This window comes from Macrotis lagotis, chromosome 1, assembly GCF_037893015.1.
Source record: "Macrotis lagotis isolate mMagLag1 chromosome 1, bilby.v1.9.chrom.fasta, whole genome shotgun sequence".
Taxonomy (NCBI): Eukaryota; Metazoa; Chordata; class Mammalia; order Peramelemorphia; family Peramelidae; genus Macrotis; species Macrotis lagotis.
Window position 1 is genome coordinate 124,747,547 of NC_133658.1, and position 16,115 is coordinate 124,763,661.

Here is a 16,115-nt window from a genome sequence, read left to right on the forward strand (position 1 = left end):
CTGACTGATAAGGAGATTAAGAAAAATAAATCTCAGTCATTTCCTTTTTTAGCAACATCAAGATAAAACATACACTAGACAATAATACTAAGAAATATAGTTAGAGGTTAATCCCCTTATTTGAACTTTACAGTCAATACAAATCAAAATTATTGCTCCATTAGAATTGTGAAGACAATATTGACAAACAAGATACAATTTGGGAACAAAAAAGGATAGTTTAATGAAATGCTAAATTGCTTGCTTTGCAAGGAATTTGTTATAAAGCATTTACAGAGACTATCATGGCTACTATTCCGTTCAGTTGTTGGATTTTTTCTCACTTAGCGTAGCACCTCTCCAGGTTTTTCTTATACAGTTTCCTCAATCCAAAACACATAGCAGATAAGTATTATAGGAATTAAGGGAAAGAAACTCAGTGTACATTGGGAGAGCAGGAGAATGTTTCCTGGAAGGAGCTGGATTTTAAGGAATAGAAAGAGCAGAGTAAAAATGGAAAACTTTATTTCTAGGGAAGTTAATAGAAGAAAAAGAAAAGCAGTGGGAATTAATGTGTATTGCACAGAAAGAATGATCAGAATGGCAGCTATCTACATTGCAGAGTAATAGGAGAAGTTTGGAGAGGTTTGAGGAATGATTAAAGGTTGAGAATCAATATGAGGTCCGATATGTTCCTTCAGGGAAGATACTTTGATGTTTTTGTTTTTATGCCTCCCTTACACAAAGCAGGAACTTAACAAATGTTTATTGAATTGAAGCACTATATAGTGCAAAAAATGCTTGGCTGAGAATAATGCTTAATATTCTTTTTTTTTTTTTTTGGAAGGATCCAAGCAGATTTTTATTTCCATCATTCTGTGGTGGTGTACAAAAACACTAGGAGAGCAAGTAAATAAAAGTGGGTTAGGAACATAATTGATATTTATGTCTGCCTGTATTTTAGCTGACTTTCCCATAATAGCTTCTAGATGTTCTAGGTCCACATGGTCTTTCTGCCTCAGCCTCCCTACTGACACTTGACAAAGCCTTTCAGATCTTCCAGGAAGTTGATGTATTCCAGGTGTTCCAGGGCTGTGCTGAGCTCAATGAGTTCATCTGCAAATGTGTTGTCCACCCCTCAGTCAGCCAGGAAGTCCATCAGGTGGTCATACAGGGCCCAGTCCAAGGAATCTGTGTTCAATGTATAGTTGGTATCCTTCCAGTCAGATTCACTGGTGGGTTGAAAACTCACTTCCCGGATGGAGAAAATGTCACTCTCATCCTCTTCTTCCTGTCCAACCTCATCCTCTGGATAGTGACAGTCCAAGACAAGGGCCTTCTTGGTATTGTGCTTCACAATTTCCACCACAAAGTTTGGGGTTGACGTAAGTTCAGGGTCTTGCTGTTCTTGGGCTTTCTGTCCCTCTGGTGCCTCATCATCAAAGGTTGGCGGGATACTGTTGTTAATATTGAATGTGACTGTGATCCTCTCCCCAGCTAATCTCCGGATTAGCTTGGCTTCTGTTCCTTGTACATCCAGTTCCCAATCTCCGGACATTTTGGGGAGAGATTTGTGTTTCTGGATTTTCCTCTCCTCTTTAATTTCATCTGTCAGAAATTCAGCAAAGGCCTTGTCTCCCTCGGTGTGGAGGCCCCCGCATGTGCACGAACAGAGCCCGGGCGTGGACGCGCGGGGCCCGGCCCGCCGTCCACCTCCAGGAGGCCTCCGAAGGCGCGCGTGGCGGCGGCCAGCGCGGGCCGCAGCCATGGGAGGGCGGCGGGGCACAGGGCCCGGGCCGCGGGGCGCAGCAGCAGCGGCAGCAGCCTCGGGGCCATGACCGGAATAATGCTTAATATTCTTGAACTGAAAAAGTAACATTATAAAAAGTCCTCATAGTTTGTTTTCCAGAAATATTTCTCTTAATTAGGTATAAGACCCCTCCCCCAACTCTTCTTCACATCCCCCCACCCTCTCCTTCCTTCTTTTTTGCTTCTTCTTTTTGCTTTTTAATCTTCTTCTTTTTCATATCTTCACCATATGATCACAATTAGGTAAACATTTTTTAATAGCATTGGAGGCAACATCTCTGTTATATTGGTAATAACAAAGATCTCATACTCTGTCCCACTGGATGAAATACCATGCCAAGGACACACATTTTGATGTGCATGTATGTATGTCCATAGGATACAACTGATCATTTCTTATTTGAGACTTTCTTCCCACCATGAATTCCTCTATTCTCTCCCATCATCTTGTACAGACATTCATTAACTACTATGGTTCTATTTTACTAGTTGGTTTGTATAAAATATATGTCTATATTTATGTGAGTGGATGGTAGTGGAAGGTAAGCAGAAGATAGGAATACAGAATAAAACTGCTTAAATGTTTCATATTTGTGTTTGGACACAAATTTGTTGACCAAATATACTTCCAAAAAGGAATTCTTCTTTATTGCTCATTACAGAATAATGTGATTAAAGAAGAGAGAGGAAAGAATAAAGACTCCCTGGACCTTTCAGCAGTAGGAAAGACATCGTTGCTCTGGAATAGCATAGAATGGTACTTGGAACTGAAGAATCTGGTTCTGTGGCCTTTGGGGGTTATAAAAGGGCTCCATAAAAATCATGAACCTTAGGAACTTTAACTATAGGGCAACATATTTAATGATCAATGCTCTTTTGTATTTTTCTCTACATTTGCACATCTGTGTGAGAGAGATTTTTGTATTCATTGGGGAGCCCTCTTCTATTTTAACTTGTGAAGGGGTTTGTGGCTTGATTATTTAGCATACCGATGGGTATGTTTTCTGGGCATTTTTTCCTTTTGGTGCAATTTGCCTTATGCTTCCCCAAACTTTTTACTTTTTTTGAATACATTCCCATTTCAACAAGAGAGGGGGTGGGAAGAAGTTCTTCTCAGTAGATTGCTTTGGTATAGAAGAAAAGAAAATACTTTTGACCCATATTCTCTTTTCCTTACTTTTCAAAGGAATACTTTTTGACTGACTGAACATTTCTCAACTCCATGTGACATTTCCATGAAGATCCTAAGAAAGAAAAATTATATATTACCACAGGGTAGGAGGTTGGAGATTTTTTCCTGGAACATATTTGCCATGTTTTATAAAGCATTTACAGATACTATCATTATTACTATTCTATTCAGTTGTTGGACATTTTCTCACTCAGCCTAGCACCTCTCCAATTCTTTCTTTTAGAGTTTCCTCCATCCAAAAATTAATGGACCTTTTGTATTGTCTCTATTCCATATTGTTAAGTACACTGAAAAGACTGATCAAGAGGATTCAGTCCTTACAAGATGATTAGATCAACCTTTCCAGATGGGTTATGCAAAGTATATTTGAATAGTCTCTAGTTACAATTCTGTTTGGTTACAATTCAAAACATGGAACTTTGGAAACTTGTGAGCAATGAGGGGTTGGTACTCTCTTCTGACAAAAAGTCTTATAATTGACTACAGAGCCTGAAGAATTGCTATTAAAAGTGACAACCAAATTATCTCTCAGTCTCCCCATTCCCATTTTCTGATGGTTAATTAATCAAGGACTTAAATGAATGACTAACTGGGTTTTGAGGGGGAAGAGAGGGAAACTGCTCTCTCACTCAATCACTGTGAGTCTATGAGAACATAATGCCTCTGTATGTTTTGTGGTTCTTTTTCCTGATCTATACATGGGTATTCTGAAAGATGAGTGCTTAAGCAACTGCATTAGTCTAAGAGAAATATTAGAAGCTCCAGAGGTTCCATCTGCCCAAATGCAGTCAGTAGGAAAGTCTTCTAGAGGTGGTAGCAGTGCCACTAGTATGACAATAGAAAAAGATGTAGTCAAACATGGAAAAAAATCATTTGAGAATAGCTTCAGAGCTATAGTTTCCAGGATCATGCCTCCTCATGAGACTCAGAGAAAATGCTCTGGACTGTAGAAAGGCACCATTCCTTGAAGACCAATAGAGAGCTCTGTCTAAAATGAAATTAATGAAAACGTTCATGAAGGGAGAAAATGATCCCCAGGGTCAGGAATGCCATATATGTTCTCCACATATGTGTATCCTTATCATTGTGCTTTATATTTGATCCTGTTGTTCCCAGGGACTTTTGTGTATAAGGAGATAGAGTGTCTTTAGTTTTTTGAGGGAATTTTTTTCATAATCACTCTTTTGTTCTATAATTCATTAATAAATTAAAACCATCTGGAGAGCAACTTGTTGATTGGCAATGGGGTGCACACAGACAGGGACTCAGGAGTTAGAATATTAGAAACTACAATTCTTAGAAATCTTAGAAAAGTGATAATTTTTAGAAAAATAATACTTGTCTTCTGGGGACCCTATAAAGTGAAAATGCTAGGTTAGAACTGTGTGCCTCAGAAGTTGTTAGATAAAAACTTGAAAAATTCATTTTTTTTAAAAAATGGATTTTTAAAATCCTTTTTCTTACTAGTAAGTTTTCTTTAAAAGGAGAATTGAGTCATAATCATTGTCTAGGTCTCATCATTGTTTCAAATGTATATGTGTGGTTTTGTGTGTGTGTTTGTGTGTGTGTGTGTGTGTGTGTGTGTGTGTGTGTGTGTACAGTGTGTATGTAAGTAAATTGTGCCTGCTGGGTAGTTCTTTGGACATAAGAACTTCTAGAAAACGGAACGTTGGATCTGCAGATTAAATTTCCAACATTCAAGAATCTACCTCTTTAAAGGTAAGAAGAATGATTTGTTGTGATCTTAGAGTCTCTGAACTTTGATTCCTGTCACCCCATTTTGGATTCTCCTTATTAGATAGCTTGATCTGAGGACTGAATTCCCTACCTTGACAAACTCCTCCATGACTGAATTTCCCTTATTCTAGTTCTGCTCATTGTCCTTGGACTTTTTGTGGACATGGAGATTCAATCCTTCCTTCTTCATCTTTAGCCATATTTCCTAGCACAATTCTGTCCCCTAAAAGCCTTTTTTTCCTTTCCTTATTTTTGTTAATTGGCTAACACTCTCTATGATGACATGCATCTCTTTTACTAATACTGTGGGTTGGGTATTTTGGGGAATCTAATCCCTGATCTGAGGTCTCTGTATATCATTAATAACTAAGTATCAACATGTCCTTCATAAATAAAGATTATTTTGCATGCAAAGGCTGAAAGAGGGAAAAAATGAAATACAGTTTAACATAAGAGGTCCAGTCATTCCCAAGTGTATTTTCAGAAGTGGTGTAACAACTAAAAGAGTAGTTTATAAGCAAGTCATTTACTTATTCCCCCTCCAAATATAAATTAAAAAAACTCTCACCTTAAAACCTCATGAGCTGTATTCATTAAGAATTCTACACTCCCATTTATGTCAACTCCTTTGCAGACATTACTCATAAGTTGTTTTTTCTTTGCTCTTCAATAAAACTCTTTTCACATTTGTGTAAATAAAGTGCCACTGAGGAGGGTGGGTGTGTATGTATGTGGATGGTGGTCCATAAACTAACAAAGATTCTGGCTCAGCCAGTGGGGAAATCACTATGTTCTAGGTAAAATATGGCAACATTTTAACACATGGATGATTCTTAATGAGCCAGGTTTAATGCACCCGGGGCAGTTTTCTGGTCATAGAATATACTTTATTATTAAAGGAATAACAGTGTTTATTAAAATAGCAAGATACTCTTCTATTCTCCCACTGGTTGTCCATAATCTATGGTTCATGAATATTCTGAAAAACCATGAACAGAAATAAAACTGAAAAAAGAGCCATTTTAGAGGACAGTCAAGTAGCAATCATAATAGAGAACTGAATTTAGAATAAGGAAAATCTGAATTCAAATCCCACCTCAGACATTTACTAGCTATTTGACACTGGGACACTGGTTAAGTAATTTAATTCCCCTCAGCCTCAGTTTCTTCATCTACAAAGAAGTAAATAACAATAGCACCTATATCAAAGAGTGATTATAAAAGTCAAATGAGCCTATACATTCAAAGTTCTTTTAAATCTTAAAATGATATTGTTATTATTATTATATCACAATCACATATATCCTACATATAGATGTATGTATGTATATCTATATATCTATTCTATCTATTCATGCATGCATATATACTTGCACATATATATACATACACACACACACACACACACATTATATATATATATATATATATATATTGCAAACTATATAAATGAAAGCACCTATCAATAGCAACAATTTTGCCTCTATTATTAAATTTCTAGAAAGCAAGGTTTGGGCAACTTTATGGTAGATTCTGTGTTTATGTTTCTATCAACAAATACCATGTCTTGAACATAATTAATGCTTCATAAATATTTTTTGAGCTGCATGGTATAATGGAAAGAGTACTGGATTTGGAGTAGAAAACCTGGAAATCTTAGCTTTGCCACTTCCAAATGCGATTTTGATGTCATTCTAAATTTCTGTGCATTAGTTTCTTTCCATATCTACAAAATGAGGGATTTCTGCTAGTGCCTCTCTGAGTTCAGAATTATGACCTTGTTAATTTAATCTTCTCTAAAAATCACGAATTCTGTTTATAGATTTTGCATACCCTACCTCATCCACAAACTTTATGAATATTATGTTGACATGTGCATATGTGTATGTGTGTATTAGTGTGTTACCCTGTTTATGTCAAGCAAATAGAAGTGAACATTTTTAAAAATATAATTTGTTCTTTCTGTAGAAGCAGGTGTGTGAAGTCATTAAAAAAATTTCTTTTCTGAGTTCATGTCACTGCAGCACTCACTCTCTGCATTAGTGGGTTTTTTTTCAAGTTCAGGAGAAATGGGGCCTATCCTGGGGCTGGAATTTTTCTTTCAAAGGTTCTATTTTAGAGAATAGAATCATGAAGACTTTGACATACACTTCACTTCTTGGACTAATAGATGGGAAATATACTGCCTTATAAGGAGGAAAGTTGAGTAGTAATGCCAGCAGCAAAGAATTGACAGGATAGAAATGCTCCATCACAAAGGACAAGAACCCTAAGAAAAAGAGGCTATGACCTATTCTCAGTAATCCTTCAAGATAGTAGTTTCTAGATGGGGTAAAAAGACAACCAGGATGTGAGCTAAGGGCTAATGAAGTGAATATCTTATTTTGGTAATGCCTATATTACCAGATGTTAAGGAGGTTACTGGCATTTTTCTGGGGGGAAATTGTAAAGAGTGTAAGGAGCCAAAACAGATTTCCCAGGGCCAAAGAAAACTAGACTATAAAGCCTGAATGATATGAATTGGCTATCTTCAGCAAAAAACTTCATGCTAATACACTGTATTTATATAGAACTTTATTCATTTTGAAATCTTTTCATATTGGTTCCTTTTGATCCTTATAACAGGATACATTTAAAAAGTGGTAAGACTGAGAGAATAAGGATGTGATGTTCTCATGGTAACTCAGTGAGAGTGTCAAAACTCAAATCCAAGTTTCCTGACTCACAGATTTGTGTTCTTTTCACTTAACCATACTGTTAATCAATCAGTGTTTATTGTGGATCTACTGTGTGCCCAATGTTGGATTGAGTTCTGGTAAATTTCTCTTGTACTAACATGCCCATGTCATTAATGACTGTAGGTTCCATCATGTTCCTTTTATGTCTTAAGTGATGATGGGAACCTTGGTGATTTATCATATCTCAAAGGATTGTCATTTCTGTGTAGAAGATATCCATACTGTTGGGAATGTGTAAAGCAATTACAAGAATTCAAAGACAGAATGCCTTCTGTATGCTCAACATTGTGTTAGGCACCATAAAGACAAAAAAGTAGGATATCATAATCTGTTTAGAAACCAGATAATGGGTTGAGTACACTGGAAGTTCTATTCCAGTTCTTATCTTTAACTACATGAATGTGGGCCCCTTCATTATTTGGTTCTTATCTTGTAAGATAATGTAAAATGTATTATCTTGTAAGAAGAAAAGAAAGTCTAGTAAAGATACTATCAACAAGGTCTAAAAAGATTTTCTAAAGATCAGTGAAAATAAAGGAGATGGGAGGGGAAGTGATTGGATAAATGACAGCATTTCATCAATAAGCAGTACTATGAAATAATACATGTTTTCTAAGTGTTCAAAGGATCCCAGTAACAATTTTAGATATAGTAGAGTAACAAAGACTACTATTACTAATGATGACCACTAGAAGTGCAATTATTCATCTTGGCTGTGGTTCTGTTTGCAAACATGTGCATGTTCAAGGGAGTAGAAGCAAAGTAGGGAAGTCTTAGCTATTGTTATATATAGTATGGACTTCATGTGACCCAAACTATTTTTCCTTTGGTGATTATAACCAAATTATCACAAAGTTGTTAATATGTTGTCCTTTATAATTAAAATGTGAGCTCCTTGAGAGTAAGGACTGTGTTCTGTGTTTTTTCTTTTCTTATTCCTTCGATGTAGAAAAATGTCTGGCACATTAGTAGACATTTAATAAATGTTTAATGACTAATTGTCAGGAGACCTTCCATACTGTTAAATTGTACTCTGGTGATACCACTTTTTTGGATTAGCATCCTGATTGGTGTGATAGTAGTTAGAAACTCCTTCAAAAAGTAAAAGAAATAGAAAAGGTGGCATGAGATTGCTTGATGGTCTAACTTGAGACTATCATGATGATCAACTTTATGCAAGATAAATGATAAGAGAGTGGGATATGTTCTTCTCTGCTCTTATATTACAAAAAGGCAAGGTGGATGAGAACAAATAAGAGCTATAAATACTTCACCTCTTGCAAATGCTTTAGTACAGATAATGTTGACCTCTAAAGTGGTAAAATTATTAAAGTATATTAAATAAACTGAAGAATATGTACATTTCAGGTAGGCATTAGATCATAATAAATGAAATAGATTTCCTAGTTATGGATAAGGTTATCTTTAGCTTTCAGTTAGATAGCAATATTTTGGTAACCAATCGAAGGCAAGTATAAAGAAAAACAAAACAAAACAAAACTTTATTCTTAATCCTGTGAAAAGAAATCAAGGCAACTGCTAAAATCAAAGAAGTAAAAGTTAATAAACATGAGGTTATTGATTCAAACTCCATAAATGCTACCTAGATATGAATGAGATTACAAAAAATAATTGAAAAGGAACTAGGAATACTTTGACAGAAATACTGAAAAGTTTTTATTTTTAGTCAGGTGGCATGAGTAATTAGAAGAGCAGCCATAACTGAACATATTAAGGCAAAATAGAAATGATTTACAGCAACTATCATGGACAAATATGCTTTTCATACCTGGCAGAAAGTAAGAAAACATTTCAAAACTTGTACAAAAGAGTATATATATACTAGTCTCTGCCAGGGTAAGAGGCAGTCTCTTCCAGGGTAAGAAATTGAGCATATAAGGGAGAGCTATCAAGATATAATCTTAATAAAGATATCAAATGCCATCATGGAAGAAGCAATATGAGACTAACTATTGAAACCCTACAGAGAGGCACTGGAAAATTATATTGATATCCACCTGGTACATGCAGTTGAAAACTTGAATGCTATTTTGATCAATTAAAGGTGCCAAAGACAACAAAAAGGGAGAACACAATCTGAATCAAGAATTAAGAAAAATTCTAGATGATCTTAAATAGAAATTAAAAGCAAAAAAATTAAAGAAATATAGAACATTAAAGTAGCATAAACAAATAATTCAATATCATTTAAAAACAATAGGGGGCAGCTTGGTGGCATAGTGGATAGAGCACCGACACTGGGGTTAGGAGTACCTGAGTTCCAATCCGGTCTCAGACACTTAATAGATACCTAGCTGTGTGGCCTTGGGCAAGTCACTTAACCCTATTGCCTTAAAGTAAAAAAGAACCCAATAGCAATAACAACTTTATTAACAAAGTCTTGAGAAGAAAAAAAAAATAGAGAGAACTCCTCAGCAAGATTGATAGGGAAAATTTCTAGAATTATATTCAACCACAAAAGTCCAAAATAATAAAAATACAGTTTGAATTAAATAAGAAAAAAATTGAACACATAATAATAAATGACAGAATAGTTACATCAAGGGAAGTGAATGAAACTGTTTCTCTGTAGAACTGAAAAGAGGCAAAATTGTATCAGATCCATATTTAGTTACCCAAATGAGTTGTATCTTGTTAATTAATTTTTTTTTTAGGTTTTTGCAAGGCAAACGGGGTTAAGTAGCTTGGCCAAGGCCACACAGCTAGGTAATTTAAGTGTCTGAGACCGGATTGGAACCCAGGTACTCCTGACTCCAGGGCTAGCACTTTATCCACTATGCCACCTAGCCGCCCCTTTCTTGGTAATTATTAACAAAACATTTTATCAGCTTCTTCTCAGACATAAGTTGAATCTTACCTAATTTAAAAGAAGACATTATATATCTACTACCAAGTGATGAGAATACTGGTAACCTTTGCAAATATGTCAATTTTATTTTCATATATATTTTGTAAAACCCTATTTTTAATTATAAAAACATAAATGCTTCCAAAAATATACTAGAAATTTAAGTGATATAATGAACAAGTTATTATTGATTCAGTAATTACTGAACAAGCTGCCTAAAAGCATGATGGCATTGTGATGCTTTTGTTGATTATCCCAAAGCCTTTGATTCAATTCTACACTCATGGCTCTTTCATTTATTGCAAATATAGGAGAAAAGATTCAAAAATATAATCACCCTATTTTACATCCACAAGAAAACTACCCTCTCTTTTAAACATGCTGCTTGCTACCAGTGACCTAATGTCAAGAATAATTTAGATGATAGACAGTGACAGTTTTAGCCCATTATGATTCTGCCTAGCCTTAAATATGTTATCACCTCTGTAAAATAGAAATAAATGTGACTTCCAAGTTAAAGAGAGAGTTGAACTAAAACATCTTATTAATCAATTGATGTACATGGATGACATCAATCTACGTGACTCTGCCAAAAACCACATTAAATAGTTCCTCTATCTCATGGAATCCTTAACTGATACGGACAAAATTATTAATTTATGCCAAGAAAGATAGAATGAAATTTTCAAACTGAAATCTAGATGTCAAATTAAACAAATAGATGAAGGCAATAATTATGAATACCTTCATCTCCTCCAGGAAAGACCCATGAAACGTAAAGTCAACAAGAAGAAAGTTTGGGCTGGATATGCTAAGGTAATTCCTGACAGGCTGAAATCAAAGCTCAATGGGGGAAAAACATGTTTAAAGCAACTGAAACCTATTTGTTACCAGTCTAATGTATACTCTAGGAATTGTAAAGTGGATCATAGTGATTTGGAAAATATTCTCATAAAATAAATGATATCAATTAAATGTAGGACCTATCATTCTAAGGTAGATGATCAAAAGCTAATACTTTCTCATCAGAAAAAATGAAGACATGCAGAGGGCATGTAAGTAGGTCAAGAAACCTATAGAAACAATTTTGGAATAAATATACATCATGCCACCAAGCAATAATCAAGAACTAAATCAAAACCTTAACCACTGGTTATATTCAAATTTGTTGAATGTAATCAAAAAACTATTTCTTTCTGCATATAGATAATAAAGTAACTAATATCTAAGAATGAGAATCAAAATGCCCTTGATGGGTGATATCTGATGAGGTAAGTAAAAGTGATATTGACCACATACTGGTTCCTGTGGATTTATTAGGGGAACTGGAAGGTTTTTTTTTATTTTTTAGGTGTTTGCAAGGCAAATGGGATTAAGTGGCTTGCCCAAGGCCACACAGCTAGGTAATTATTAAGTATCTGAGACTGGATTTGAACCCTGGTACTCCTGACTCCAGGGCCAGTGCTTTATCTACTGCGCCACCTAGCCACCCCAAACTGGAAGGTTTTATGATGACAATTCAGCAATAGGACATCACCACCAGAAATTACAGAAATATTCTTTTTTAAGGTACTCAAATTTAGATAATGTAAAGATATGGTAGACACTGTGATATCTGTCACTGATGGCTATAAAAAATTGTTATCTCCTGAACACTTAGCTTGACATGATCCAGTAACTAAAATTATACATCCAAAGCTCACTAGCTTTCTTAGATGAAGAGACAACAAATTATAGTATAATTTCAAACCTCTAAGCATCCTTTATTTAGCCAATAAATGGCACTGAAAATTGATCATTTTCACAAACAACTTTTGTTCACAATATCCTGGATATAAAATTGATCCATATGAACTTATTTAACAGATAATGCTATACTAAAAAAATTCAGAACCTTTTTTCATGGAATGAAAGACTTAAAAACACAGAGATTTAGCAGAGGCAATTCGATTCATGTGGAAATAGACTGAGATGCATAAAATCCATGTTCTTCTTTCTGCTACTGAAATTGTACACAGAACTTTGTTCTTGTTCTTTCATTTTTGACAAGGAGCAATAACTTCACAGGGTGATATCTTGACTTGTGCATGAATTGAATATAAGTGAGGTAGATCTTATCAGTCTCATTTTCTCTTCCAGAGACATTGAAGTTCAGGAAGCTTTCAATGAGTTTACAAAAGATGAGTAAAGAACTAGGGATAAAAGAATTGTAGCAGAATATTGACTTGTTTCCTTGGCTGTTTTTGACATGAAGATAAAAATGTTCTTTTGAAGATGTTAGTAAGGATAAATAACAATTAACAATGTTAATTATAGTAACACTACCAATGCTAATATTCTGAAATATTTATATACAAATAATTAACCAAGAATTAATGATCATAACATGGTAATGATAATGATATTCAGGATGCTATAATTCATATATATGTGTATGTGTGATCATACTGAAATGCACACTGTTTCTAAGGTGCAAGATTCATCCAAAATTTTAATGAGAGAGACACTATTGTGTAACTTTTCAAGAGAGATGACAAATGTATTTAATACTTGGTTATGAAGGACTGTTGTGGGAGTCAGGCAGAAGTCACTGCATTTTCCCACAAAATAGGAACTAGGTATTCTTCTTCCTCTTTCCATATATTGTTTTCTCAGTTTCATATTTATTTTATCACTAAATGACCTACACTTAGAGTCAGAAAGACATGAATTAAAATTCTGCCACATTTACTGGCTAATTGTATGACCTTGCACAAATTATTTAACCTCTTATAGCTTTTATTTCTTCATCTGTAAAATGGGTATAATGATACCACTTATCCCACAGGGTTATTGTGAGGATTCAGTGAGATAATATGTAAACCAAAACCACTTGAAATTTGATCTAAATACTATTATTATTATTATTATTTCAGAGAATTCTAAAATCTTATTCTCTTCAGAAATTTACTCTGAATACTTTCACTAGCAACTTTCACATAAAGATCAAGCAATTGTGTATTTGTCTGCAAAAAAAGGTGAGTGGAAATTTTAGACAGCTGTAGGAGAAGTTTAAGATAAACCAGTTTCTGTGAAACTCTGGGCTGTCCCTTGAGCATGTTGCTTTCAAACACTCAGCAGTTAGCTTTGCAAAAAGTCTTGATACTTAAATACATAAAACTGCATGGGACTTTGGAGGCTATGTAGTTCAATCTTCGGATTTTAATAGATGAGGTAAAAAAAGAATTAATACATTTCATGCTCTAAGAGTCTGGATTCTAATTCTGGCCCTTTAAATTAACATTCCTTATTTTTCCACTTCCATCTACTTTTTTTGACTGATTGCCATTCTGTTTTGTCTATCTGAGGCAACATTTTTTAATAATAATGTCAGCCTTATCTTCTTTTTGAAGGAGAGAAAAGACATTGTTATGGAAACAGTGAAAGGAAATTGATCTGGTCTGAAAAGTGCCTTTGACTATTAAAGTATTGTGAGTAATTTTATAAAGGCCAGTTTCATGTCTCTCTGGCTCCCCTTAGACACCCTCTATCACACTACTCAGAATAATGATACACCCAGATAAGAACTGATTAGCATTTTGATTAAAATTAAGATTTTCCTTAGATATTTAAATCATGATGACCAGTTTAAAAATTCTATGAGTGGGCATGGAATAATTTCATTTTTTCATATACTTTTTAGATAGGTAAGGAGGTTTCTTTCCTGTATTTTGAAATGTGTCTTTCTATAATTTTTATGAAGGTAGCAAGTAACTAACTTATGCCAATGAAACAAAGGAAAATATGGTTTAGTGATTTGCCAGAGTTTTTATCAAAGTTTTTAAATTGGTTAATTAGAAGGACGGACTCTAATATGGAAATTTTAGACCAGAGGGACTGAAGACTATGCTAGGGTAGTGGGTAGAGAAAATATTTTGGGAGCAGGTGGAACCTGGCAATACTTTTGAATTTCTTTATAGGTAGTCTGGTCTGGATCATTGATTTGCTTGGAGAACAGCTACTCTTTAAAGATATGTAGCAATAACATTCCATTATAGATTTTATATTGAAAAGTCATTTATTTTGAAGAAAAATCTACCAACACCCTTTAGAGATTGAGGCCAGGGTTGCAGCAATTAAATAAAACCAGGTTATTCCATGAACATAGAAATTACCATTATTTACAATGTCAATAATAATAGTTGACATTTATACGGGGTTTTAAAGTTTGGTTTTTTTTTTTTTTGGTTGGGGTAATTGGGTTGAGTGACTTGCCCAAGGTCACACAGCTAATAAATATCTACTATCTATAGTCACATTTGAACTCAGATCCTCCTGATTCTAGGGCTGGTGCTCTATCTACTGCACCAGCTAGCTGGCCCTGTTTTAAAGTTTTTAAAGCACCTAATTTTCTGATGATTAAAAAAAATGAGACTGGTAGTACAGACATTTTCTCCAAAAGGAAGAGGGATTTCAGTGGTAGTGTAAGGCTCTAGTTTCTTCCTTTTTTTTGAAGAAAGATTTTATTTATTTTGAGTTTTACAATTTTTCCCCTATTCTTGCTTCCCTTCCCCAACCCCCCACAGAAGACAGTCTATTAGTCTTTACATTGTTTCCATGGGATACATTGATCTAGGTTGAATGTAATGAGAGAGAAATCATATCCTAAGGAAGAAAAATAAAGTATAAGAGATAGCAAAACTACATAATAAAATAACATTTTTTTCTAAATTAAAGATAATAGTCTTTGGTCTTTGTTCAAACTCCGCAATTCTTTCTCTGGATACAGATGGTATTCTCCACTGCAGATAGCTCAAAATTGTCCCTGATTGTTGCACTGATGGAATGAGCAAGTCCCTCAGGGTTGATGATTACCTCCATGTTGCTATTTTTCTGGTTCTGTATATCTCTCTCAGCATCAGTTCATGCAAATCCCTCCAGGCTTCCCTGAATTCCCATCCCTCCTGGTTTCTAATAGAACAATAGTGTTCCATCACATACATATACCACAGTTTGTTAAGCCATGCCCCAATTGAAGGACCTTCACTTCATTTCCAATTCCTTGCCACCATAAACAAGGCCACCACGAATATTTTTGTGCAAGTGATGTTTTTTACCCCTTTTCATCATCTCTTCGGGGTATAGACCCAGTAGTAGTATTGCTGGATCCACGGGTATGCACATTTTTGTTGTCTTTTGAGCCTAATTTCAAATTGCTGTCCAGCAAGGTTGGATAAATTCACAGCTCCACCAACAATGCATTAGTGTCCCAGATTGCCCACATCCCTTCCACCATTGATCATTGTCCTTTCTGGTCACATTGGCCAATCTGAGAGGTGTGATGTGGTACCTCAGAGGTGCTTTAATTTTCATTTGTGAGGAAGTTCCTTAACAAGTCCAGATTGGTATCTTCTCTGCTAGTTAAAGGGTTGTTATATTTATAAGTTGTGATTAGCTCAGGGTCATGCATTCAGCATGTGTCAGAAAAGGGACTTGAAACTAGCTCTTCCTAACTCTAAGGTCGGTTTTTATCCATCACACCATGTTGCTCCTCCACAGACATTATTCTATCCGTTTGAAGAGGAAAATGAGGTTCAGAGAAGTTAAATAAGTTGCTTATTGCCACAAAACTAGTTAAATATCAGAGGAGGGATCTGAATCTAGATCTTTAGTGCATCATTTATTTGATGTTGACACAAGATATTAGAAGTCCATATATATTTCAGAATATCAAGGATTGTTTCCTAGAATTTCAAGCAGTTCTTTGCAGATTTCATCTCAATCACTACTTCCCAACCTATAGTATTCTTCC

The 16,115-nt window shown here is 35.0% G+C and overlaps 1 pseudogene; it reads right to left on the reverse strand.

Annotated features, from left to right (window-relative positions):
* Nucleotides 1–843: 843 nt before the first annotated feature.
* On the reverse strand, nt 844–1,815 carry LOC141514140 (complement component 1 Q subcomponent-binding protein, mitochondrial pseudogene; annotated as a pseudogene).
* Between the last annotated feature and the right edge of the window lie 14,300 nt (nt 1,816–16,115).